General features: G+C 39.8%; 1 long non-coding RNA gene across 1 annotated transcript; it reads left to right on the top strand.

The window, feature by feature from the left end:
* Positions 1-9,844: 9,844 nt before the first annotated feature.
* Positions 9,845-15,923, top strand: LOC137039384 (uncharacterized). Its single transcript, XR_010897628.1, has 3 exons — positions 9,845-10,129; positions 13,103-13,280; positions 15,817-15,923. It is a non-coding gene; the product is annotated as an uncharacterized lncRNA (long non-coding RNA).
* The last annotated feature ends 9,061 nt before the right edge of the window (positions 15,924-24,984 follow it).

Here is a 24,984-nt window from a genome sequence, read left to right as displayed (position 1 = left end):
GGCAACGCCCAGCTCGCCCCTACTTTAAGCTTCAGAACGGCTTATCAGAATCCTATGGGTGACGTCACGGACACTACGTCCATATTTTTTTACAGTCTATGCTCTGAAGTATGAAAATTATCTGTAGACATGACGGGTAGCAAAACTATCAGAAGAAAAGCTTAACATGTACTTACAACTGCATTATTTATCTGTATTTTCTTAATTAGGATGTTGAAAGCAAGTGACGAGAAAGTTTCATTCATAATGTTTCATAAAGTTTCATTCATAACTGGACTGAAGCCGTTCTCATCATGGGAAACCATTTGTTAGGGCGTGGTGAGCTCGTGCCAGGGGCGTGGATAGTGAGCCGTTGGAAGTACCATCCCACGTCACGAAGTACCACAACGTCCAATAGGAAAATTCAACTGCAGTAGCCACCGTTCAACCTTAAGAGGGCAGCACTAAGACGTTTTTACACCATATATTATAGAATTAAAACACTTTATACCCAAATGTCAAAATATTTACTCTAATCAATAAACAGCATTAATAAAGCCCCAGTCTTGCAGATAATTAACTAAAAAAAGTTGGTTTAGGGTTTAGTTACCCTTTAACTAAAATACAACAACAAATGAGATTTTAGTGATATTTTGACCACTGTAATAGGAAATGTCCCAAGTTACCATTTCAGAATTATGGTCACTACATTAGTTTGAATCACTAAATTTAGTAATAAATATTTGCAATAAATTTAGTCATGGATTATTATCATCTAAAATGTTCAAAATAGTTAAAATTTTTCAAATGTTTAAATTTTGTATGTGTTTATCTGTTCAAAAGTTTAATAAACCAGACACTGATAGCAGTGCTCTATTTTAAGTCTTTTTTTTTTTAACCAAAAATGCTTTTCGCTGGTTAGGGGGTACTTGGCTGGAAAAATATTTCACAGGGGGTATGTCACTGAAAAAAGGTTGAGAACCTCTGGTCTAGATGACACAGCATGCTAGTACTAGCCTAGAAATCTAGACGCACCCTAGCGGCAGCAAATTTAATTTGCCGCGAGTGTCGTCTAGGAACTCTCAATACACGTCTGAGCTGTATTCCTCAGAATCTGGACGGGCCAATCACATCGTGTATAGAGTCGGCGGGCGGGGCCATAATGACGACGGCCGAGTTGCGTTTGCGTGCTTCTAGTAAACACAGAAACTGGCGAACAGCGGCGGTCTTTCGAATCAGCTTTGACCGCGACTCTGGAAGACTTGGAGTTAAGCTTTTCTCTGAGAAAAGAACAAAGAACAGCACTGAAGTCATTCTTAAGAAGGGATGATGTGTTCTGAGTTTAGCCGACCGGATACGGCGAATGTTTAACCTATCAGCGAGCTCTGTTTCACCTTCGTTGCTCTGGTTGGTGTAGCGCTATCCAATCGCGTGCAGAGGGAGTTTGAAAGACAACCGTTTATCCGCCCCTCAGATTGAGCTGCCAATGGTGAGTTTCCAGACCAAACATCTTGATGTGGGTCTGGCTTGTCAGGCTATGCTAGTACAGAAAAAATAGGAAACTTCAAGTACCATACCAAACTAAATAGTGTGTCTAATGACAAAGGGTAATATTATTTTGTATTACAAAATACAACCACAGATACTTTGGTTACAGATCATTCACGCGATCCTTCTAGCAAACGTCATCTCTTTTACCATATAAGTTTAAACGATAGTCAATGGAGATTGATAAAATGCAGCTTACTTGTTTATTTATTTATTTTTTAGATCACCCGTGCGCGAGAGAGAGAGCTGGCATGCATATGGTTGCCAGATTGGACATGTTTAGGTAAAACTGCACACGATAGGATAGCGCTACAACCAACCAGAGCAACGAAGGTGAGGCGGAGCTCGTTGACAGATTAAACATTCGCCGTATCCGGTCGGCTAAACTCCGAACACATCTTCCCTTCTTAAGAATGACTTCAGTGCTGTTCTTTGTTCTTTTCTCAGAGAAAAGCTTAACTCCAAGTCTTCCAGAGTCGCGGTCAAAGCTGATTCGAAAGACCGCCGTTCGCCAGTTTCTGTGTTTACTAGAAGCACGCAAACGCAACTCGGCCGTCGTCATTATGGCCCCGCCCACCGACTCTATACACGATGTGATTGGCCCGCCCAGAGTTTGGCGTTTACAGCTCAGAAGGGTATTGAGAGTTGCTAGATGACACTTGCGGCAAATTAGATTTGCTGCCGCTAGGGTGCGTCTAGATTACTAGGCTAAAAACTTTTCAGAAGAGATAAAAGAACGTATAAATGACATTTTGAGAACATTAAAGCTACACTGTGTAACTTTTTTTGTTTATTCTTAGCTAAAATCACTTAGTTCTTTCAAAAATATATGTGCTCATTAATGTTAATTTACTTCTTTCAAGTAATAAAGTATTCTCGTAATTTTATAATAAACCATTGAAAATACATAAGTGTTGAGGGTTCGGATGGCAGTCGCCATGTTGCTCCTCCATCTTGAAAGTACAGTAGCCAAAGAGGGACATACCCGTAAATTCAAGCTTCGCTTTTCGCGTTTTTACACTCGATAGCACCGTGTCGAATGTGAAGAGGAGGATTGCTTGAGGCTGCTATATGATGATGGAGGATCACTCTTAAGCCCCTCACACTGCACGTCGGACCCACAATATTCCCGGAGCATTGCCGGGTCGCCTTCTGTGTGAAAGCAACCACGTCCTGGAACTGATTACCGAATTCGACCCCGGTCGGGGACCTAGTAACATTGCGGGATATGTATCAGAGTCGCCAAGGAAGCGGAAAAGAGAATTAAGACGGCAACGCAACGGGCAAATCAACAAGACAAAAGTAAATATTGGAGTGGCCTTTCCAAGATGGAAAGAGCTCATGAGGAGCAACGATTTTAAAAAGAACGCCGACGTTGCCTGCTTTCTTCTCGACAGGTAATATTAATTCAGCCTATTTGTGTATATTGGAAGTTTTATTGTTGCTTGGCTAATTATATCACGGTGTGCTGTGCATAACACTAGAACGACGTCTAGGATAGTTTTCCTCGCGTCAATGATGAAAAAGTATAGTTTACCTTGTAACATAAATCCGTCTTCTATAACGGATAACACGAGATTAATATTTTAATTGCATTATAATTTGTTTGCCTTACGCTAGTGATGTCGTACAATATACAGAATAACGATCGCACTGATAAAAGTTCCTTTACCAAGATTAGCTTGCATTCGTCTGGGAACCTGATAGTTGATGTTAGCAATGAACTGGTAAAAAATAACATAAACGTAAAACTATTATTCATTTTACATTGATTAATTTGATCATAGATCATTTGGCAAATTAAATAACTGCAAATTTTAATTGTTTTCAAAAGTAATGCAACTCATCACTTGAAGCAACACTCACCGAAGAGGTCGAACTGGAAGCCATGACTAAATCGGCCACCGTAGGAGTTGAAACGAAATCGAAATTGAGAGGAACAGAAACTATTATTCACTGGATGGTCATATACCTTTACACCGCTAGATGGGGGAAAATATCACACAGTGGAGCTTTAAGACACGATAACTTAATTCAAACGTTCTGGAAGAGTGTTTGTTCATAACTGAGAAAACGTTCAGAGAACATTCCGTTAGCTGGGTAGTTTGCTTCCTCATCCAGTTGTCTAATAACCCTGCCGTTGTATTACAAATATTACGAATATCCGTTTCTTCCTCTTGTGCAAGTCACTTTGGATAAAAGTGTCTGCTAAAAGCATAAATGTGAATAATAACCTAAACAAACTAAAACAATCAATCCCAGCCCCGTGTCGATTATCAAACGCTTTCAGAGTAGGTGGTGATAAATGCCGTTCATCTGAACTCGGTGAACCGTTGCCAGCTGTAATACGCAAATGGAAATGTGAATATAAGTGCATTAACTAATGAAAAAGTGTCATTCTGGAATTCAAATGTGATTAAATTCACATCGCTCGTCTGATCAGGCCTAAAGATGCGTATTATCATATGGCTACGCCCCATCCGTCACTTCAAGCTAATTTTCGAGTGTAATTGCCTGACGCTGTAATTAATTTCGACTGAAGCGTGTACTATTTTTGCACTGAAAACCTCATGAATTGTTTCTGCCGTGTACTTGCTGACTAAGATTAATAACACTGAACTTTACAGCAATGCTTTATGGATGTGGCAGACAGAAGCAGATCAGCTGCAAAAGTTTCCAAGTGAAAAAAATGATCCCAGATCATCTGTTCTGTGCCATATCATCTCCATTATATCAACTAGGCTTATGTTTTATAGCCCGATTTCATTAAAAGCAGATTATTTGTACTTGGTTTCAAGCCATATATACTGTATAATTCATCAATTCAATTATTTAGGTTTGATATAGAGCGACATGTATGCTGACTTTCATAATTTTGATTTTAATATATATTCATAATGTGTATTGTGTGGCAAAGATGTAAATATTTGATGAAGTGCGCTATAATCAGATGCCTTCAAAATGTAGACGTACCCTAAAATGAGAGATTTCCTTGATTTAACTGTATTGAAAATGACCAAAAATATGATTATAGAAATGTGTTGTGGTGGAAACATGCTATAATTTATATATGGTACGCCAAAGTGGAAAATAAGTACTATGGTACTGCTATAGTACATTTCCAGAATACTATGGTATGGTAATACTTAAAAATAGTACAGTAATAAAAATGCAAAGAAGATATGGCCTAGTAATTCCCCACATGAAAAAATACCATAGTAAAATTACCCTAGTAAATACTAGTGTTTTTGAACCATACTATAGTAAATATACCACAGTAAATTGTAGTACACCTCAGTTTTTACTATCGTTTAACAATTGATTGTAGTATATACTACATTATGACGTAGTATAAATTAACAAAGTGTAGTAAATACTATAATATACTACAACTTAACCTAGTATATTTAGTATAGCATGGGTTAAATACACTATAGTATTTACTATAGTAATTTTACAATAATACACTAGTTTTTTTAACCATACTATAGTAAATATACTATAGTAAATTGTAGTATACCTCCGTTTTTACCTCAGAAGTACTATTGTAATACAATTTAATGTAGTATATTTACTATATTATGGTTCAAAAACACTATATTTACTAGAGTAATTTTATTATTATAATAATATTATTATTAATATACTATGCATGTGCCCATGACAAAAAGGTACATAAAGTACTACCATAGTAAATGTTCAAAAAACATGGTACTTTTTGCTACTTTTCTGTCAAAACATATCGACAAGCTTTAAGCAAATACACTAATCTTGATTCCCTTAAGTTTAAAATCAATTTCTAGATTAAATACGATCGAATAAATGAAAGTTTCTGTTGTGATTTCGAAGATATTTAACATTAGTTTGTATTCCGCGAAAAATAACTGATATTTCGTCTTTACTCGCGTAACTTACATGCCGTTCAAAACGCTTTACACATCTAAACCCCCCTCAGATATTTATTAATATGGATTGAAATGAGATATAAAATGTAAAGACTCACCTGTGTGGTGTTAAGTGCAGTCTGTGAGGAGATTCGCCTCATCTGCGTCTGACGCCAAACTTGGGCGCGTTAAGCCACTGCGCGCGCTCACGCTGCCGCTCCAGCTGATAGCGCGCGACCTGCTCTTAAAGAACCCGCGCGCACCGCAGACAAATCTTTTCTTTCATTATTATTTACAGAGACTGGATCTTGCAGGGCGAAGGTGGGACTATTTTATAAATACCTAATCATTAATACGCCATGAACAAATCAATTAATTAATTTGTTCATGACTGAAAAATCAAAGATTGTTGACTGGTTTTAGCTGATCAGGCTGAATTTTACCCTGATCAGCTAAAAACAACATTTTCAAAATCCCCTCTAAAACCAGCCTGACCAGCTAAGACCAACACTGACCAGTTAAAACCAACACTGACCAGCTAAGACCAACACTGACCAGCTTAGACCAACACTGACCAGCTAAGACCAGTTAAAACCAGCCGGACCGGCTTAAACCAGCCTGACCAGCTAAGACCAACACTGACCAACTAAGACCAGTTAAAACCAACCTGACCAGCTAAAACCAGCTGATGACCAGCTAAGACCAACACTGACCAGCTAAAACCAGCCTGACCAGCTAAAACCAGCTGATGACCAGCTAAGACCAACACTGACCAGCTAAAACCAGCCTGACCAGCTAAAACCAGCTGATGACCAGCTAAGACCAACACTGACCAGCTAAAACCAACACTGACCAGCTGAGACCAGTTAAAACCAGCCTGACCAGCTTAAACCAGCCTGACCAGCTAAGACCAACACTGACCAGCTGAGACCATTTAAAACCAGCCTGACCAGCTTAAACCAGCCTGACCAGCTAAGACCAACACTGACCAGCTAAAACCACCCTGCCCGGCTTAAACCAGCCTGACCGGCTAAAACCAAATGATGACCTGCTTAGACCAACACTGACCAGCTAAGACCAGTTAAAACCAGCCTGACCGGCTTAAACCAGCCTGACCAGCTGAAACCAGCCTGACCAGCTAAGACCAGTTAAAACCAGCCTGACCACCTAAAACCAGCCTGACCAGCTAAGACCAGTTAAAACCAGCCTCACCACCTAAACCAGCCTGACCAGCTAAAACCAACATTGACCAGCTAAGACCAACACTGACCAGCTAAAACCAGTTCTGACCAGCTAAGACCAGCCTGACCAGCTAAAACCACCCTGACCAGCTAAGACCAGCCCGACCAGTTAAGACCAGCCTGACCAGCTAAAAACAGCCTGACTAGTTAAGATCAGCCTGACTAGCTAAAACCAGCCTGACCAGTTAAGACCACCCTGACCAGCTAAAAACAGCTTGACCAGTTAAGACCAGCCTGACCAGCTAAAACCAGTCTGACCAGTTAAGACCAGCCTGACCAGCTAAAACCAGCCTGACTAGTTAAGACCAGCCTGACCAGCTAAAACCAGCCTGACCAGCTAAAACCGGACCTGACCAGCTAAAACCAGCCTGACCAGTTAAGACCAGCCTGACCAGCTAAAACCAGCCTGACCAGTTAAGACCAGCCTGACCAGCTAAAACCAGCCTGACCAGCTAAAACCGGACCTGACCAGCTAAAACCAGCCTGACCAGTTAAGACCAGCCTGACCAGCTAAAACCAGCCTGACCAGTTAAGACCAGCCTGACCAGCTAAAACCAGCCTGACCAGTTAAGACCAGCCTGACCAGCTAAAACCAGCCTGACCAGCTAAGTTAAAACAAAAATTGTTTTTTTTGTTTTGTTTTTTTGTTTTTTTTCTGGTATTGTCACAGAAATAGTTTTTTTCAACAGCAAAACAAAAACAAAATGTATTAACTAAACTTGAATTAATTTACTAGCATCAGGGGTTCACGTAAAGTGTCATAAAAATTATGTTTTGACTGCTCAGAAATAACAACATAACATGTCCCTCTGTGATCAGCGTGGCCATCCCATCTGTTCATGACAGCACCGGCCATCTGTTGCCAACAATAAACCACATCCGCCCAATTACATAACAACCTTTCCAAATGACTCAATTTAAACTAATGTTAGGCATAATTTGTGTCAACTAAGCATTTAAATTAGTTGCACTAATATTCTTGGCCTGCTACTTAAAGGGACAGTAGGTAATTTCTGAGAAACGCAAATCAGCAAAACTGACACGCCCCTACCCAAAAAGGATCACACCCCTTTTTTTGATAGCTCCGCCCCCATAATTCACAAGCACTTTATGCGACACAGGCACCTCCCCCCCTCATGAGTGGACACGCCTCCCTTACTGCTGATTGGCTACAAATGTGTTTTGTTGAGTCTCTCAGAAATCACGTACTGCACCTTTAAAATCTCTTTCTGGAAAGATTTCATGGATTTTTTTTTTATTATTATTATTTATAAGAGTATGTTGAACTTTCCTCAGGTTCCCAGACTGACCGAAGGCCCTTTGAATCTGCGAGTCTTAACCTTCCAAAACACAGAACCGAAGGTGGTGACTCGGCCATCTGCGCCATGTTCGTGCCAGAAATTGCGGACGCAGCGCGGTTAGTCTCAGGAACTCTCACGGAAACCGTCTGAAAGGAGGTGTATTGGCAAGATCGTGACTAATCCCCTTAAATTACCATGTCAATTTGTCTTGTCATTCATTTGTCTCTCTCACCGTTAAATACACAACTTTCTCAAGCGCTAATTAACAGTTTGGCATAGATCTTCCCAACCTGTCTTGTATAAGTTGATGTATGTAGAGAGATTAGAATGATCCGCTGACAAGCCAGCTGGGAAATGATTCGTTAGGAATATGATTCAAAATGTAATTTCCACTGGGTCAAAGTCCAACTGAGAACACCAGACATGTAGGCTACAAACACAAGAAAGTTTTATCACAGAAAAACAGGACAAACCGCCCTTTACACCCATATATATGGGGGGACAGACACTGTTTTATCCCAACGGATGGGTTGTTTTAACCCAGCGATTGGGCTGTTTTAACTCAGCAGATGGGCTGTTTTAACCCAGTGAATAGGGGCTGTTTTAACCCAGCGATTTGAGCTGTTTTAACCCAGCGATTGGGTTGTTTTAACCCAGAGATTGGGCTGTTTTAACCCAGCGATTTGAGCTGTTTTAACTCAGCAGATGGGCTGTTTTAACCCAGTGAATAGGGGCTGTTTTAACCCAGCGATTTGAGCTGTTTTAACCCAGCGATTGGGTTGTTTTAACCCAGAGATTGGGCTGTTTTAACCCAGTGATTTGAGCTGTTTTAACCCAGCGATTTGGGCTGTTTTAACCCAGCGATTGGGTTGTTTTAACCCAGAGATTGGGCTGTTTTAACCCAGCGATTTGAGCTGTTTTAACCCAGCGTTTTGGGCTGTTTTAACCCAGCGATTGGGCTGTTTTAACCCAGCGATTTGAGCTGTTTTAACCCAGCGATTGGGTTGTTTTAACCCAGAGATTGGGCTGTTTTAACCCAGCGATTTGAGCTGTTTTAACCCAGCGTTTTGGGCTGTTTTAACCCAGCGATTGGGCTGTTTTAACCAAACGATTGGGTTTTTTAAACCAGCAGGTGGGCTGTTTTACCCCAGTGATTTGGGCTGTTTTAACCCAGCGATCGGGCCGTTTTAATCCAGAGATTGGGTTGTTTTAACCCAGCAATTGGTTGTTTTAAACCAGTGAATAGGGGCTGTTTTAATCCAGTGAATAGGGGCTGTTTTAACCCAGCGATTTGGCTGTTTTAACTCAGCAGATGGACTGTTTTAACCCAGCGATTTGGGCTATTTTAACCCAGCAATTGGGCTGTTTCAACCCACTGATTGAGCTGTTTTAACCCAGCAATTTGAGCTGTTTTAACCCAGTGATTTGGGCTGTTTTAACCCAGCGATCGGGTTGTTTTAACCCAGAGATTGGTCTGTTTTAACCCAGCAATTAGGCTGTTTTACCAAGCGTTTTGGGCTGTTTTAACCCAGCGGTTGGGTTGTTGAAGTCTAAAGGTCTGAGCAAAGGTTGGTGGTTTTAGCTTGAATGCCATAGGAGATACCGTTTAAGTGTTTGTGTGTGTGCGTGTGTGTGTGTGTGTGTGTGTGTGTGTGTGTGTGTGTGTGTGTGTGTGTGTGAGAGAGAGAGAGAGAGAGAGAGAGAGAGAGAGAGAGAGAGAGAGAGAGAGAGAGAGAGAGAGAGAGAGGGGGTCAGAAAAGAGCCACGAGGGATCCTCAGAGGAAGCAGCTTGTTGGTCGTTGAAGGGAGTGTCGGGTCTCGGGCCGATCCAATCAATAATCATGATAATGAGATCCGTGGGGCGTCGTTACCGCACATGCCCCTTCTTCCGTAACGAGCATCGTGTTCGTCGAGCGCAAATCACACCTCATTAACCTTTAAAAACCTTTAAAGTTCTTTCCTTTTCCTCAAGATATATATCTGGTTTATACATTTCTTTATGTAGATGAAATCTGTTAAATGGAAAAACATCATCCCAGTTGCTTTTCCTGGACAATATTACACAAATCTATAATCAAAAGGCCGTCGGTATCTTGCCAAGACTGCAGCCACATCGCTCTGTTCTGATGAGGGCTGGACCAGACCGTGTTGACAGGAGAAAGGAAGTCGCCGCTAGGTCTGTTCCTCTGAGCAATAATGAACTATAAACAACTCAATCACCCTTTTTTCTTTTTGGTTATTTTATCGTAGTCTGTTCAGACATTTGACAGCCTCGCCTTTTTTTAAATGTGTTGACAGAAGCTTTGACCCCTGACTCGGCTAACAAAAATTGGTTCTTGGAATGTTTTGCTAGCATTCGGTTATTTCTGAGTTATTTTTAAACGTTCAAAACGTTCATTTTTTTTGTAGAAGACATTTTTTTCTTAGTTTATGTGACTGAACGTTAGAGGAACATTCAATTAACGTTATATAAATTTGAAAATGTTATGAAAACAGAAAAGTTTTTAACCGTTCAAAACGTCCATTTTTAAATGTAATTAGAACATTGAAAATTAATAACTATGACAACACTCAGCAAATATTCTGAGAATGTTCTAAGAGGTTTTTCTCAATGTTATGAGAATGTTCACCTCGTAAAAATAACATAAGGAGGTTTTTTTATGAACTTAGGACTCTCAACATTATGAGAACTTCGATCCTCAACCTTGTAATCAGAACATTTTGATAACAGAAAACATTCAGCAAACAATAATAACAAGCACGTTTTGTTCTCACAAGTTTCTTTTAACATTATAAGAACATTCATCAAGCACAAACATTGTAATCAGAACGTTTTGATAAATGTATAGCATTGTTCAGCAAATTATTATAAGGACGTGCTGAGACTGTTTTTCTGAGAACGTTTTCTCAATGTTGTGAGCGTTCGTCAAGTAAAAAAAATATTGTGAAAACGTTTCATGAACGCTGTTCTCACAATGTTTTGATAACTTCACGAAAAAATGAATAACTTTATGAAAACATGAATAACTTTTTGACAACATTCAGCGAATATTAGGCTAATAACGTCATAAAACATCCCGAGAACGTTCAAGTGAAAATAACATCGTAAGGACGTTTCATGTAGCCTAATTCTCAACGTTTTCTGTCAACATTATTCCTGTTGTACTCAGAACATTTAAACATTTAGCAAATACCAGAATGTTGTTACATTTTCTCTCAACATTGCGAAAACGTATAAGAGCGTTCCATAAAAATTATTTAAATAATGTTTTGTCCTTTAGTGAAGAGTAATGGGAACCTTCCATTTTAGGCCGACTTGTTGTCCTTATGGTTTTACTACAGTCAAGTCAACTTTATTTATTAAGCATTTTTACAATGCCAATTGTTTTAAAGCAGCTTCACAGTGTTAAACGGGAAAACACTGTAACAACTTGATTTGGCTGTACAGTCGCTCTGGAGAAAACGGTGATGTTATAAGCTCATTTCAATTTATTATATAGCGACAATGTGGGCAGATCATTGATATAGTTGAAGCTGCACTGTTACTTTTTTAGTTTATTCTCAGCTAAAAACACACAGTTCTTTCAAATGCTCATTAATATATATTTACAAGTAATAAAGTATTCTCGTAAGTTTATAATATGCTATTGAAAATACATACGGGTGAGGGGTTCGTACATAGATCTCCATAATAAAGGCTAGATGTCTTACGGCGGAGTCACCATCGTCATCACCGGCGGCCATCTTGTCACAGGCAAGCTTTCTGTCGGGCTCTGAGGAACCTGATGTAAGATGAGTGATCTGGACGAACATAAATACTCTTATCTCGCTGAAATCTTGACGGATTTACAAATGGTTTGGTTTCTTACAAACGTTATTAAGCTGCACGATTAAGTTGTTTATCCAAACGAAAAGCTGCAATTTCAACGTGTTAAAGCATCCAGATTTGTAGCCATGTTGTGTAAAAAAAAACAATATTCTAGCAGCTATAACTTTGTGCCAGTACTTCACACAATTATTCTGCTTGTTTCCTAAGAAACTACCGGGTCTCAGCTTTCTAAAGAGGTAAGGCATTTGATGGTAGGCAAAATTAGGTGGGAAAAGTGATCTCTGAAGTAGGCACAGTGAAATGTAGGGGGGGAAATCCTAGTAAATTGCGTTTTTGAAGTTTAAATAAACTTAGTTAGCATTTTTTAATTTTTTAAAATACAAATAATTTTATCATAGTGATATTCTTATTATAAAGTGTGTGTGTATATATATATATATATATATATATATATATATATATATATATATATATTGATTTAACGTGTGTATATTCATTGCACCTATCTGTTCTGTTCAATGTTACTTTCATATTGAAGTCCATGGTTATAATTATTCATAAGTATGTAGTGTCATAACTACATCTCTGACGTTTATAACAAACAAAACAGTTTGAAAATCGGTTTAAATATTAGCAAGTTATGGTTATTTAAAAGTACATGCACCATTAAAACACACTGTTACGAGTGAGCGAGCTGCCTGTGACAAGATGGCCGCCAGTTGCGGATGGCGACCTCCATTGGCCAACAGCGCACACGAGACATCTAGCCTTTATTATGGATATCTATGGGTTCGAATGTTGCTCCTCCATCTTGAAAGTACATTAGCCAAAGAGGGATATTCCCGTAAATTAAAGCTTCACCTTTCGCGTTTTAACACTCAATGGCACCATGTCGAATGTGAAGAGGGGGATTGCCATGTTAATCTTGGACTAAATCAGCCACCGTAGGAGTTAAACTTTTACACGCTAGATGGGGGAAAATATCACACAGTGTAGCTTTAATTTAGTAATTAATTTTATTTGGATATTTAGTTGAAAGCTTAGATTGAATTTCTAATGTCCCCAGTAACTGTTATGATTTTTGTAGTAAAAACCATAGAAACTACAACTTTTATGCTTAAAACCATAATAAACCATAATAAACACAAACCGGTTTTAGTATGTGACTAGCATGCTAACGCTTTGAAAATTGCTGTAATGTCTAAATGTTGAGGCATTGGCCCAATATTAGAGGTAGTTTATTTAGCCTAACTGAAAATACAACCATTCAAGATGCTACAGAGAAAATCCAATCATTGTTTTTGCAAATTCTCTCTTCAGGGCGCCGGCGGAGCATCTGAACATCTTTACGGTTTCATAGCAGCCAGCCAAAGGGCTTCATCCAGAAACAGGAGCGTCCTGCTGTGTTTTTGAGCTGTGTGAAATAGAGTCCCGCTATCTGCTCCGAGCTGAGTTGGACTGATGGTCACTCATTCCCCCGCTTTCAGAAGGCCAGCAGGTAACGATCAATATCCCACGGACGTCCATCAATCCCAATATTCCAATGGGAATGGTTTTATTATGAGCGATAAACACATTATGTGTCTCAATGACCTTGGGAATTGAGTTTGGAGGATTTATGCACTGAGCGCGCAGAACAACAACAAGGGGCTCGTTTTAAAGCACGGCTCCATCCAATATGCATAAGATTATTAATGTGGTATGAATGCCTAATGGACGCAAACATACAAGCATTAACAATAATTTGCTTGGTATGAGGTTTGTATTTTCATATTTTGTGCTGCATAGATAGTTAGCCTATATATCACTATACTTTAAAGGGATAGTTCACCCCAAAATGAAGTGTACGTACGGTTTAAACGGAGAGACAGAAACTCTCGAACCAAATATGAAATATCTTAAACTGTGTGTGAAGATGAATGTAGGTATTACGGGTGTGGAACGACATTAGGGGGAGTAATGACGTAATTTTTGGGTGAACTAACCCTTTAAGGTCCCTCGTGTTTAGGGAGTTTTACACACTCTAGTGAAATAATTAAATGGCACGTTCTTCATTATTACCGCCATTCGTTCTTCATTATTACCGCCATTCCACGAGTTCGCGCTATAAATAGGCTAATGAACTAACTGGATTTTATTGATTGATTCCATTCAATTTCATATGAAGACTGACTTTTGTTCATGAGCCTGACGTGGCCATGGGATCCCTCAGGATCTCCCGAAACAAAGGATAAGAGCGATTTTTATGATTGCAAAGTCTTTAATTAGCATCAATAACCTGGACGTTATAGGCATTAAAAATTAAAATGTGATCTGCACATTTCATCAGTAATTTAAAGAGAGAGGGCTGTCTTTGATATTTTCGTCTGGGTTTAAATTATTCTCTTTTTTTATCCTGGCTTATTGCTAAGATCTCCCTCCTCCTCTTCTCCGTCTTGTTATCTATCATGCGATATGACTTTAATATGCTTAACGGCAGAATTGAGCTCATTTATCATGTGGAGCAGGACCTTGCAGATTTCATAGGCCAGTAAGCGATGCTCATCTTGGGATGTGGTGACTCTAATGCGGCTATTTGTCCCAACAGACGTGCCGTTGTACGATTCGTCACTCTATTAATTCACAGAGTCGCACGGATATACACGCACAAAGTCAGCAGACATTCATAAAGTCCTGATGACATTTACGCCTCAAAGTGTGAGTGTCAGTTGAGCAAATGGAGGGCGAATACACTATATCACCCAAAGACAAATCCAAAGGCATTTTATTTCCACTTTTAGGACATTTTCTTCATTTTTATTGAAAGTAAACGCCTTTCCGATGTGATATGAGATGGAAAAAGGGAGTAGAGCGAGCTCAGCAAAAGGGGGAGTCGAACCCGGGTCGTTCGGTTTCTGAAGAGAGTTTTTGAAGAGTAAAGTCAGCCGTCGCCATATTGGCAGCTTGTCACTCCTGGATAACTGAACATGGGCAAAGAGGCGCGACGTGGGCGGAGCTTAGGTGACACGATGACTAACAGACAGCAGACAAACGGCTATCCACCTGTCACTCAAAGTGGCCACGCCCTTAATTATGCAGAACTTTAAGGCTTTATATAACGTAAACGAATGAGTTATAAATAAATCCACCCCCCTCACAGTCGTCATGAAGGGCAAAATTAGCCGTATAGACCAAAACCACAATTTGTACCAGGCTGTAAACATGTTTTATTCTGCTGTGAAGTTGGCATTTTAACATGAGGCTCAATGAGATTCTGCTCCTTCTGGAGCCTGTCCCCAGTGGCCAGTCGATGAACTGCAGTTTAAGTCACTTCTGTATTGGCTTGAACAGAAACTGGGGGAGGTTGACACTTGGTTTTAAAGTATTTGCATGATTATAGCGTGATTTATCACATTGCTAGCATGTTCAAACCTGTTGCGAGCATGATTTATGATGTCACTTGCTAGTATGTATTTATAATTATTTATCACATTGCAAGCATGTTTCTGCATGTGGATAGATAGATAGATAGATAGATAGATAGATAGATAGATAGATAGATAGATAGATAGATAGATAGATAGATAGATAGATAGATAGATAGATAGATAGATAGATAGATAGATAGATAGATGGATGGATAGTAAGATGGATGGATGGATGGATGGATGGATAGATGCAGTCTGACGGACAGACAGATGGATGGTCGGATAGATGGATGGATGGATAGATAGATAGATGCAGTCTGACGGACAGACAGATGGATAGATAGATAGATAGATAGATAGATAGATAGATAGATAGATAGATAGATAGATAGATAGATAGATAGATAGATAGATAGATAGATAGATAGATAGAGTGGTGGATAGATAAGAGTGGTAGATAGATAGATAGATGCAGTCTGACGGATGGATGGATGGATGAGCAGAGAAAGATAGATGGACGTACGGATGGACGGTCAGATAGTAAGATAGATAGATAGATGACGGATGGATGTATAGCCATAGCATTATTCCAGTGACTACATCTTCATTCTCTTTTCTTCTTCTCAGAGTTCCCGTCGATAAACACTTGCTCGCCCAATGCTTCAACGCACCTCAACCTGATTTAATGGAACCTGGAGATTCGTCATAAAAATAAAGTCAATTATTATAGCCGAGCGACGGCTGAGAGACTCTTTTCTGTTACTGTTTTCCTAACCTCCAGCCTCCTGATTTACACCCATAGATTAGCTGTCACTTCCACAGAGCAAACAAACGCCTGAGAGGGCGTGAGTAACTGCCCCGGGGGTAGATGGGAAGATATATATAGGGCTGAACTGGGCATGCTCACATCTACACCCACTTCCCACAGGGCTTGCCACCCCATTAGGCTTGTTTTCCAGACACTCAAGCCTAATTTTCTGCTTCTTGTCGGTTTCTTGGAGTCGTCTAATCCAATCTCAGAGTTCCTCAGGGATTTTCAGAACAGGCTCGATGCAACACAAAATGCTCACACACCACTCATAGCTAACTTTAAACTACATTAAACCGAGTAGCTATGATTCATTGCAGTTATCTAGTTCTTACTAGTAGCTTAGCTTTCAGTGTAGCTAACGCTAACCCAGCTAACAAAAATACGCTCCTGTTAACTTATGAAAACGTTATTTCTCTTGACAATTAAGACAGTTTTTTTTTTTTTTTTTTTTTTTACTTTTGTTGGTAATGTGACCATTAAGGTAACATGATTTAGTATGGTCTTAGCACGTTGCCAACGTGTTTTAACATGTTTGATATCATGATTTAACGCTTTGCTAACATGTTTAGACATTTTGCTACTATAATTTAGTATGGACTTAACATGTATCAGCATTATTTAGCACATTTGCTGACATCTGTGCTTGCTAACATGATTTAGCACGTTGCTAACATGTTTATATTTGCATATTTAACACATGGCTAGCATGTTTTAACATGTTTGCTAGCATGATTTTGCATGTTGCTTGTATGTTTCTAACATGTTGCTAACATTTTAATAGCATGATTTAACACATTACTAGCGATTTTTAGTATGTCTTTGCTAGCAGGATTTATTATGTTTGCTAGCATGTTTATACCTTGATTAACACATTGCTAGCATGTTTTAACACATTGCTAGCATGTTTTAACATGTCGCTACCATGATTTTACACATTGCTAGCATGTTTTAACATGTTGCTACCATGATTTTACACATTGCTAGCATATTTTATCATGTCGCTACCATGATTTAACACATTGCTAACATGTTTTAGCATGTCGCTAACATGATTTTACACATTGCTAGCATGTTTTAACATGTCGCTAACATGATTTTACACATTGCTAGCATGTTTTAACATGTTGCTACCATGATTTTACACATTGCTAGCATGTTTTAACATGTTGCTACCATGATTTTACACATTGCTAGCATGTTTTAACATGTTGCTACCATGATTTAACACACTGCTAGCATGTTTTAACATGTTGCTACCATGATTTAACACATTGCTAGCATGTTTTAACACATTGCTAGCATGTTTTAACATGTCGCTACCATGATTTAACACATTGCTAACATGTTTTAGCATGTTGCTAACATGATTTTACACATTGCTAGCATGTTTTAACATGTTGCTAACATGATTTTACACATTGCTAGCATGTTTTAACATGTTGCTACCATGATTTAACACGTTGCTAGCATGTTTTAACATGTCGCTACCATGATTTAACACATTGCTAGCATATTTTAACATGTTGCTACCATGATTTAACACATTGCTAGCATTTTTTTAACATGTTGCTAACATGATTTAGCACATTGCCGACATGTTTAAGCGTGTTTGCTTGCATGTTTTTTTATGATTAGTTTCAGTTTAACGTGATTTCGTTTAGTAATTAATTATTAATAAAACTTCATAAGCATGATATCATGTAAATATGATAGTAGCATACTAAATCATGCTATAAACATGTTAGCAAAGTGCTAAATCTTAAACTACTTTTTTAATTTTCAGTTTAACACGATCAGTTCAGTAATTAATAAATAAAAATAACCTGGTTTAGCATTTTGCTAGCATGATTAACATGTTGCTAAAATGATTTAGTACACTGAAAAAATTATTAATTTATAATTAGTAAATAATATTTAGGCTACATTGATAAGCTCTGTAAAAGCCACATTTTCCCATGTTTCAAGACTGCGCAAAATGGCGGCTTCGCTGTACCCGCGGTGTGTAGATGGAAACCGCTCATTCTAAGGTAATAAAAATATAACAGCTCATTATGTAAGCTAATTATATTATATTGCATTTCTGTCAATAGATCTTTACAAATATTACACACTGCACCTTTAAAAATGAATGTTGTTTTTTAATGTTGAATCTCCTATATTACATGATGATAAACATCCACTTTTAAGAAAATAAAATCCTACCTTTTTGAGTCAAAGCACAGAAGTGCCTACATTTTATGAAAATAAATCTTGCCTAGCAAAAAAGCAGTGTGTGCTTGTTTTTGTGAAAGATCAGGACACAAATGTGTATAATGACATGGATATGACAAGGAGAGGGTGAAATATGAGGACATTACCCATGACCCCACTTTTCAAAAGGCTTATAAATCACACAGGAGGAGTTTTTATTAGAAAGTAAAAATGCAGAATGTTTCGTGTGTGTGTGTGTGTGTGAGATGGGTAGGTTTAGGGGCTGTGTGTGTGTGTGTGTGTGTGTGTGTGTGTGTGTGTGTGTGTGAGAGAGAGAGAGAGAGAGAGAGAGAGAGAGAGAGAGAGAGAGAGAGAGATGGGTAGGTTTAGGGGCAGGGGCTGTGTGTGTGTGTGTGTGTGTGTGTGTGTGTGTGTGTGTGTGTGTGTGTGTGTGTGTGTGTGTGAGAGAGAGAGCGAGAGATGGGTAGGTTTAGGGGCAGGGGCTGTGTGTGTGTGTGTGAGACGGGTAGGTTTAGGGGCAGTGTAAGGGGATAGAAAATACGGTTTGTACAGTATAAAAACCATTACGCCTATGAAATGTCCCCACAATTCACAAAAACGTGTGTGTGTGTGTGTGAGATGAGTAGGTTTAGGGGCAGTGTAAGGGGATATAAAATACGGTTTGTAAAGTATAAAACCATTACGCCTATGGAATGTCTCCACAATTCACAAAAACAAACGTGTGTGTGTGTGTGTGTGTGTGTGTGTGTGTGTGTGTGGGTGTGGGTGTGGGTGTGGGTGTGGGTGTGGGTGTGGGTGTGTGTGTTGAAGAAATGGTAAAAATGCAGAATGCTTCCTGTGATGGGTAGGTTTAGGTATAACCATTACACCTATAGAATGTCCCCACAGTTCACAAAAAAACGTGTGTGTGTGTGTAATCCCCATGTTATGGGGACAAAATGTCCCCAGAAAGATGGCAATATCCAAAATCCTTGTTCTTGTTGGGGACATTTTTAGGTCCCAATGAGGAAAACATCTTATAAATCCCACAGAAGTAGTTTTTTTGAGAAATTAAAAATTCAGAATGTGTCCTGTGATGTTTAGGTTTAGGGGCTGTGTGTGTGTGTGCGTGTGCGTGTGTGTGTGTGTGTGTGAGATGGGTAGGTTTAGGGGTAGGGGCAGTGTAAGGGGATAGAAAATATGGTTTGTACAGTATAAAAACCATTACGCCATTGGAATGTCCCCATAAAACATGGAAACACTACGTGTGTGTGTGTGTGTGTGTGTGTGTGTGCTGAAGAAACTGTAACGCATTTGAAAGTAAAGCATCTATCTGCGATCGCCTTGAGGAAGTGTCCCAATGCTGACGAAGCCATTTGCGTGGTTTTAAGGCCGAGGTTGAATTTACACCAGCAGAAATCAGCCCCGCTCAAGAGCCCTGACAGAAACCGGCCGTCCTCCGCATTAAACCCGTGACAAATTGCCGTCCTGAAAGCCACTAACAGGAGAACCGCAGGCTGAGGACTTACTGATCAATAGAAACCGGATTTGCCATTGTTTTCGTCCTCCAAAACACAGCCATACATCCTCATAAAGAATCTGCCGCCGGGATGGGGGGCGATCGTTCATTTCATTTCGAGGGAGGAGGATACGCCGACGCAGCCCTCATGAGGAGATCGTATGCCGCTCCACAGTGGACACTTCTGAAAACCCGTCGATTTGCCACTAATTTGATGTCTTTGACTAATCGCGCCTCCTTAACCTTTTGACCTATTGTAAACAAACTTAAATCGGACTGATTGCTTGGTAACAAGACACATGATCCGAGTCGTTACATGCCATTGAAAAACAATTATTAGCTTTCTGCAGCGTGCAAAACGACTCCCGAAGCAGCCCAAAGGTCTATTAAATGAGCTCTGGAGGGGGTCTCATTAGCAAGCCGCTAACTGAATGCTAATGTTTGCTGCTCGTTTGCATATGTAAATGAGTGTGTCTGTGTGTTAGCACATGTTTCTGACAGCTCTGTGAAGAGAGAGTTTGTTTGGTACGTGTGCAGCAACCAGAGCACGCAGCGTGAACACTATCCCATAGTGCAGTGCGTTTGACCTTCCACTTCTAAAATACATGCATGTATTAAAACGTAGCTTTTGCTGGTCCAGCCAAATATTGTGTCAAAACAAACTGGAAATCAATAATGCTTTGGGTTCGTTTGTGTCACTGGAAATGGCAGCATACACATAACACACTTAAAGAATAATACTGTAGTATGCAATTCTGAATCTGTATTTAACTGTACAATCAAAAGTCTAGACATTAACAAACAAAATCTGCTTAAAAATGGAAGATTGCAGTATACCGATCAGGCATAACATTATAACAGGTGAAGTGAAAAACACTGATGATCTCTTCATCACGGCTCCTGTTAGTGGGGGGGATATATTAGGCAGCAAGTGAACATTTTTTCCTCAGAGTTGATGTGTTAGAAGCAGGAAAAACGCGCAAGCGTAAAGATTAGAGCGAGTTTGGCCAAATTGTGACGGCTAGACTGGGTCAGAGCATCTCCAAAACTGCAGCTCTTGTGGGCTGTTCCCGGTCTGCAGTGGTCAGTATCTATCAAAAGTGCTCCAAGAGGACCAGTGGAGAACCGGCCACAGGGTCATGGGCGGCCAAGGCTCATTGATGCACGTGGGGAGCGAAGGCTGGCCCGTGTGGTCCGATCAAACAGACGAGCTACTGGAGCTCAAACTGCTCCAGAAGTTAATGCTGGTTCTGATAGAAAGCTGTCAGAATACACAGAGCAGCTCAGTTTTTTGTGTATGGGGCGGCATAGCCGCTGACCAGTCAGGGTGACCTCTGACCCTGCCGAAAGCACCAACAGTGGCACGTGAGCATCAGAACTGGACCAGGGAGCAATGGAAGAAGGTGGCCTGGTCTGAGGAATCACGTTTTCTTTTACATCACGTGGATGTCCGGGTGTGTGTGTGTGTGTGTGGCTTACCTGGGGAACACATGGCCCCAGGATGCACTATGGGAAGAAGGCGAGCCGGCGGAGGCAGTGTGATGCTTTGGGCAATGTTCTGCTGGGAAACCTTGGGTCCTCCATCCATGTGGATGTTACTTTGACACGCTCCACCTACCTAAGCATTGCTGAGACCATGTTCAGCCTTTCATGGAAACGGTATTCTGGTGGCTGTGGCTCTTCCAGCAGGATAATGCTCCTGACACAAAGCACAAATGCTTCAGGAATGGTTTGAGGAGCACAACAACCAGTTTGAGGTGTTGACTCGGCCTCCAAATTCCCCAGATCTCAATCCAATCGAGCATCTGCGGGATGTGCTGAACAAACAAGTCTGATCCATGCACCTTGCAACTTACAGGACTTAAAGGATCTGCTGCTAACATCTTGGTGCCCGATACCACAGCACACCTTCAGGGGGTCTAGTGGAGTCAATGCCTCGATGGGTCAGGATACAATATTAGAACAATGTTATGCCTGATCTGTGTACTACGTACTGAAAGAAGTATGTACAGTAGTACTGGTCACAGTATACATAATAGTTGCCTATGGTAGTATATTTTAAACAAATTTAGCTTGTAGTGTTTTAGTAATAAACAGTGTTGTGCAAGTTACTTCCAAACTGTAATATTATAGATTACTTCTGCTATTTAAAAGTAATTCATTACATTACAATATTACTGTCTCAGAATTGTAATGCGTTACATTACTCCTGTATTACTTTTGAGTTACTTTCACCAAAATAACGACAGAAGTAGCTCTTAACATTCTCAAATGTAGGCAGAGAGCATTTTACATCCAGTAGAAGGCGATATGATGAAGCATAATGACATGGGCCATCCGGGCTAACAATAGAGAATTGGCAAAAAAGTGAATGCTCAAGACAATGCAAGAAATCATGACGATCCAACTCTGTTATAAGTATTATTTTAGAGGTAAAGTGATTATCTGGCAATATCTGGGAATAGCTTCTGTTCTGAGGTGGATTTTGTATAGGCTTGACGGGTCAGCTCTAGAGCATCTTTACTATCCATCTGCAGATGTAGGAAAACTTCAGGACAAGTGCACACCTCAGCAGTCTCCACAAGCCCGGGAGATCCATCACGAAACAGATGTGCTTGTCACAGGACGTATGAATGGATGAACGAATAGGAAAACCTGTTTATCAGACTTCCAGAGCCCAGGCAATAAATCTGACCGTGTCAAAACGGCACGCCCACGTTCATGCGGTGCACATTGGTGAGAATCTACCCACCGAAACCTGAGGAGAACAGTTCTCTGAAACGCTTTAACAGCATTTTCTCATTTTAAACAGCCAAATACTGCCAACAATTCTGCTAAATTAGTTGATAAAGTGAATTATCAGTGTACATGATAGTCCAATGCAAGTTTAGGCTGCAGCTACTGTAACTGTTAACATAACTTACCAGGCAGAAATTTCTGTCAAAATTCAAATTATAGCTTGTCAAACTACAAGCTTTCTCAATTAACAGTAGCCACCATTAAAACAATAGCAACACTTAAAATTGATTTACAAAAACGTTATAACTGCAATGCTAGTTTTTGTTAGTAGCTCTAAAACTTAATTTTAATCAGCTAGTTCTTGTAACTAGCTGTAACGTTACCTTAATTTCAGTTAGCTAGTTTTTGTAAGTAGCTCTAAAACTTAATTTTAATCAGCTAGTTCTTGTAGCTGTACCTTAATTTCAGTTAGCTAGTTTTTGTAAGTAGCTCTAAAACTTAATTTTAATTAGCTAGTTCTTGTAAATAAGTTAACCACAATATGGATGGCAACTCTCAGCGCGAGTTAAATACTGTTCTTCTCACGTCCAAAACATCGCGGGGGAAAAAAGGACACGGACAATACGTGGACAAACACGACAGAACATGTTACCATTGATATGAAACAACCTCTCAGCTTTCAAATTGTGCAAGTTTTATTACGAAATTCAAACAATACCGTTTTTGGCGTTCTTGATGTGTCGGCTGATCACTGTAGCGCCTCGAGAACCGATCATCTCTCCCTCTTTAATAATACTATAGCACCAAATAAACACGAATGAGTCTTGGGTCCGTACAACTTCATGAAGTGTCATGTCTCATGTGATCGCTCAATCAGCGCTTCAACCGTGGATAAAACAGCTCGTAAACAATGTCACGTTACATTTACCTCAGAAACGCCATACACTGTAGCTAAAAGAAATTGCACTACACATTATTTTAAATTTTTACTCAGACCAATAAAAGTTATAATGTTGTCATTATTATTATTATAAAAACCTTATATGCAATGATTCTTTCGTATTTTGTGTATTATTGTTTATAAACATAAAATGAGTGAAATAACATATCAGCACATATTTCATTGTAACTGGTAAAGCATGGAATATTTTTAATATACATTTCACGTTTTTGATCCAGATAATCAAGCTCTACCCAGCTAACAAAAAAAGGTCCCCAGAACGTCCCCTGAATGGCCTCCGCGAACGTCCCCCGGACGTCCATGTGTAGGGTCCTCTTGACGTCCCGCGGACGTCCTCAAAGACGTCCTCTGGACATTCACGGGGACGTTCACAGGACGTCAAGCGGCCATTCAGGACGTTTATGGGACTTTCAATTTACCAGCGTTTTATTCGATTTTTGATTTTGATTTGATTTTGCATTTCGGGAAACCAAAGTAAACAGACACGTAGGAATTGTAACGAAAAAAATATATTTATTTTATTTGAACAACTGTAAAGGTGATGTGCTCTTTCCATGGGTGTTCGTGTGTGTAAACCATGGTGTACGCGCAGGCAGCTGTGTGTGCGCGTACACGCGCGTCTCTGGTCGTCAGCTGTGTAACTGCAGTCCGATGGCAATTCTTCTCGTTGGCTTCTAACCTAAAACAACAAAATGAACACATTCAGTGGTGTTATTATCTTATATGACTAATACTAGAAGTGTCATCGTTTGTTCATTGAAAAAAAACTTGATTTCGTTAGACCATGGTCCAGGATAACATCAGGCCGTCTAAATTTAGGCTTTTGTCTTTTGCCTCAGTGTGTATTTACTTTGGAAAGTTCGATATTTAAGCCCTATATTTGTCAATATCAGATAAAGTTGTCACATTTCAGTTTTAAAAAGTGTTAGCATAACATAACGTTAACGGTTTGCAGCTGTAACGTTAACTTACTACACGAAGGAAACCTTTTAAAATGTGAAATTGTCATATTTTAAACTTTACAAGATTAACAATTGTTATGATAGATAAAATGTCTACTAATCTAAAATTATAAATACCTTTTTCGACGACGAAAGAGAAAACTAAAAGCCGCTTCTAAGCTGAGGAAATCCGGCAGGACCGTTAACGGTCTCTCTCTCTCTCTACGCAGCTAAACGTTGCCATGGATACGTGCTGCGCGTACCTCAAACAATGACGTCACATGGTTAGGCGCATTTGATCGACTCTTGCTTGTATCTCCCAGTGCAGGCTATATTTAACTTTTTTCTGTGTGTGTGTGTGTGTGTGTGTGTGTGTGTGTGTGTGTGTGTGTGTGTGTGTGTGTGTGTGTGTGTGTGTGTGTGTGTGTGTGTGTGTGTGTGTGTGTGTGTGTGTGTGTGTGTGTACATGTTTTTCTAGCCTGCTGGGGACTTCAACCTGAATGCACACAGACTCATGGGGACTGGTGTCACTGTGGGGACTTAATTGAGGTCCCCATGGGTACAAAAGCTTATAAATCATACAGAATGAGTTATTTTGAAAATGTAAAAATGCAGGAAGTTTCCTGTTATGGGT

This window comes from Pseudorasbora parva, chromosome 14, assembly GCF_024679245.1.
Source record: "Pseudorasbora parva isolate DD20220531a chromosome 14, ASM2467924v1, whole genome shotgun sequence".
Classification (NCBI taxonomy): Eukaryota; Metazoa; Chordata; class Actinopteri; order Cypriniformes; family Gobionidae; genus Pseudorasbora; species Pseudorasbora parva.
The sequence above is the reverse complement of the archived record's forward strand: the minus strand, read 5'-3'. Positions and strand labels throughout refer to the sequence as shown.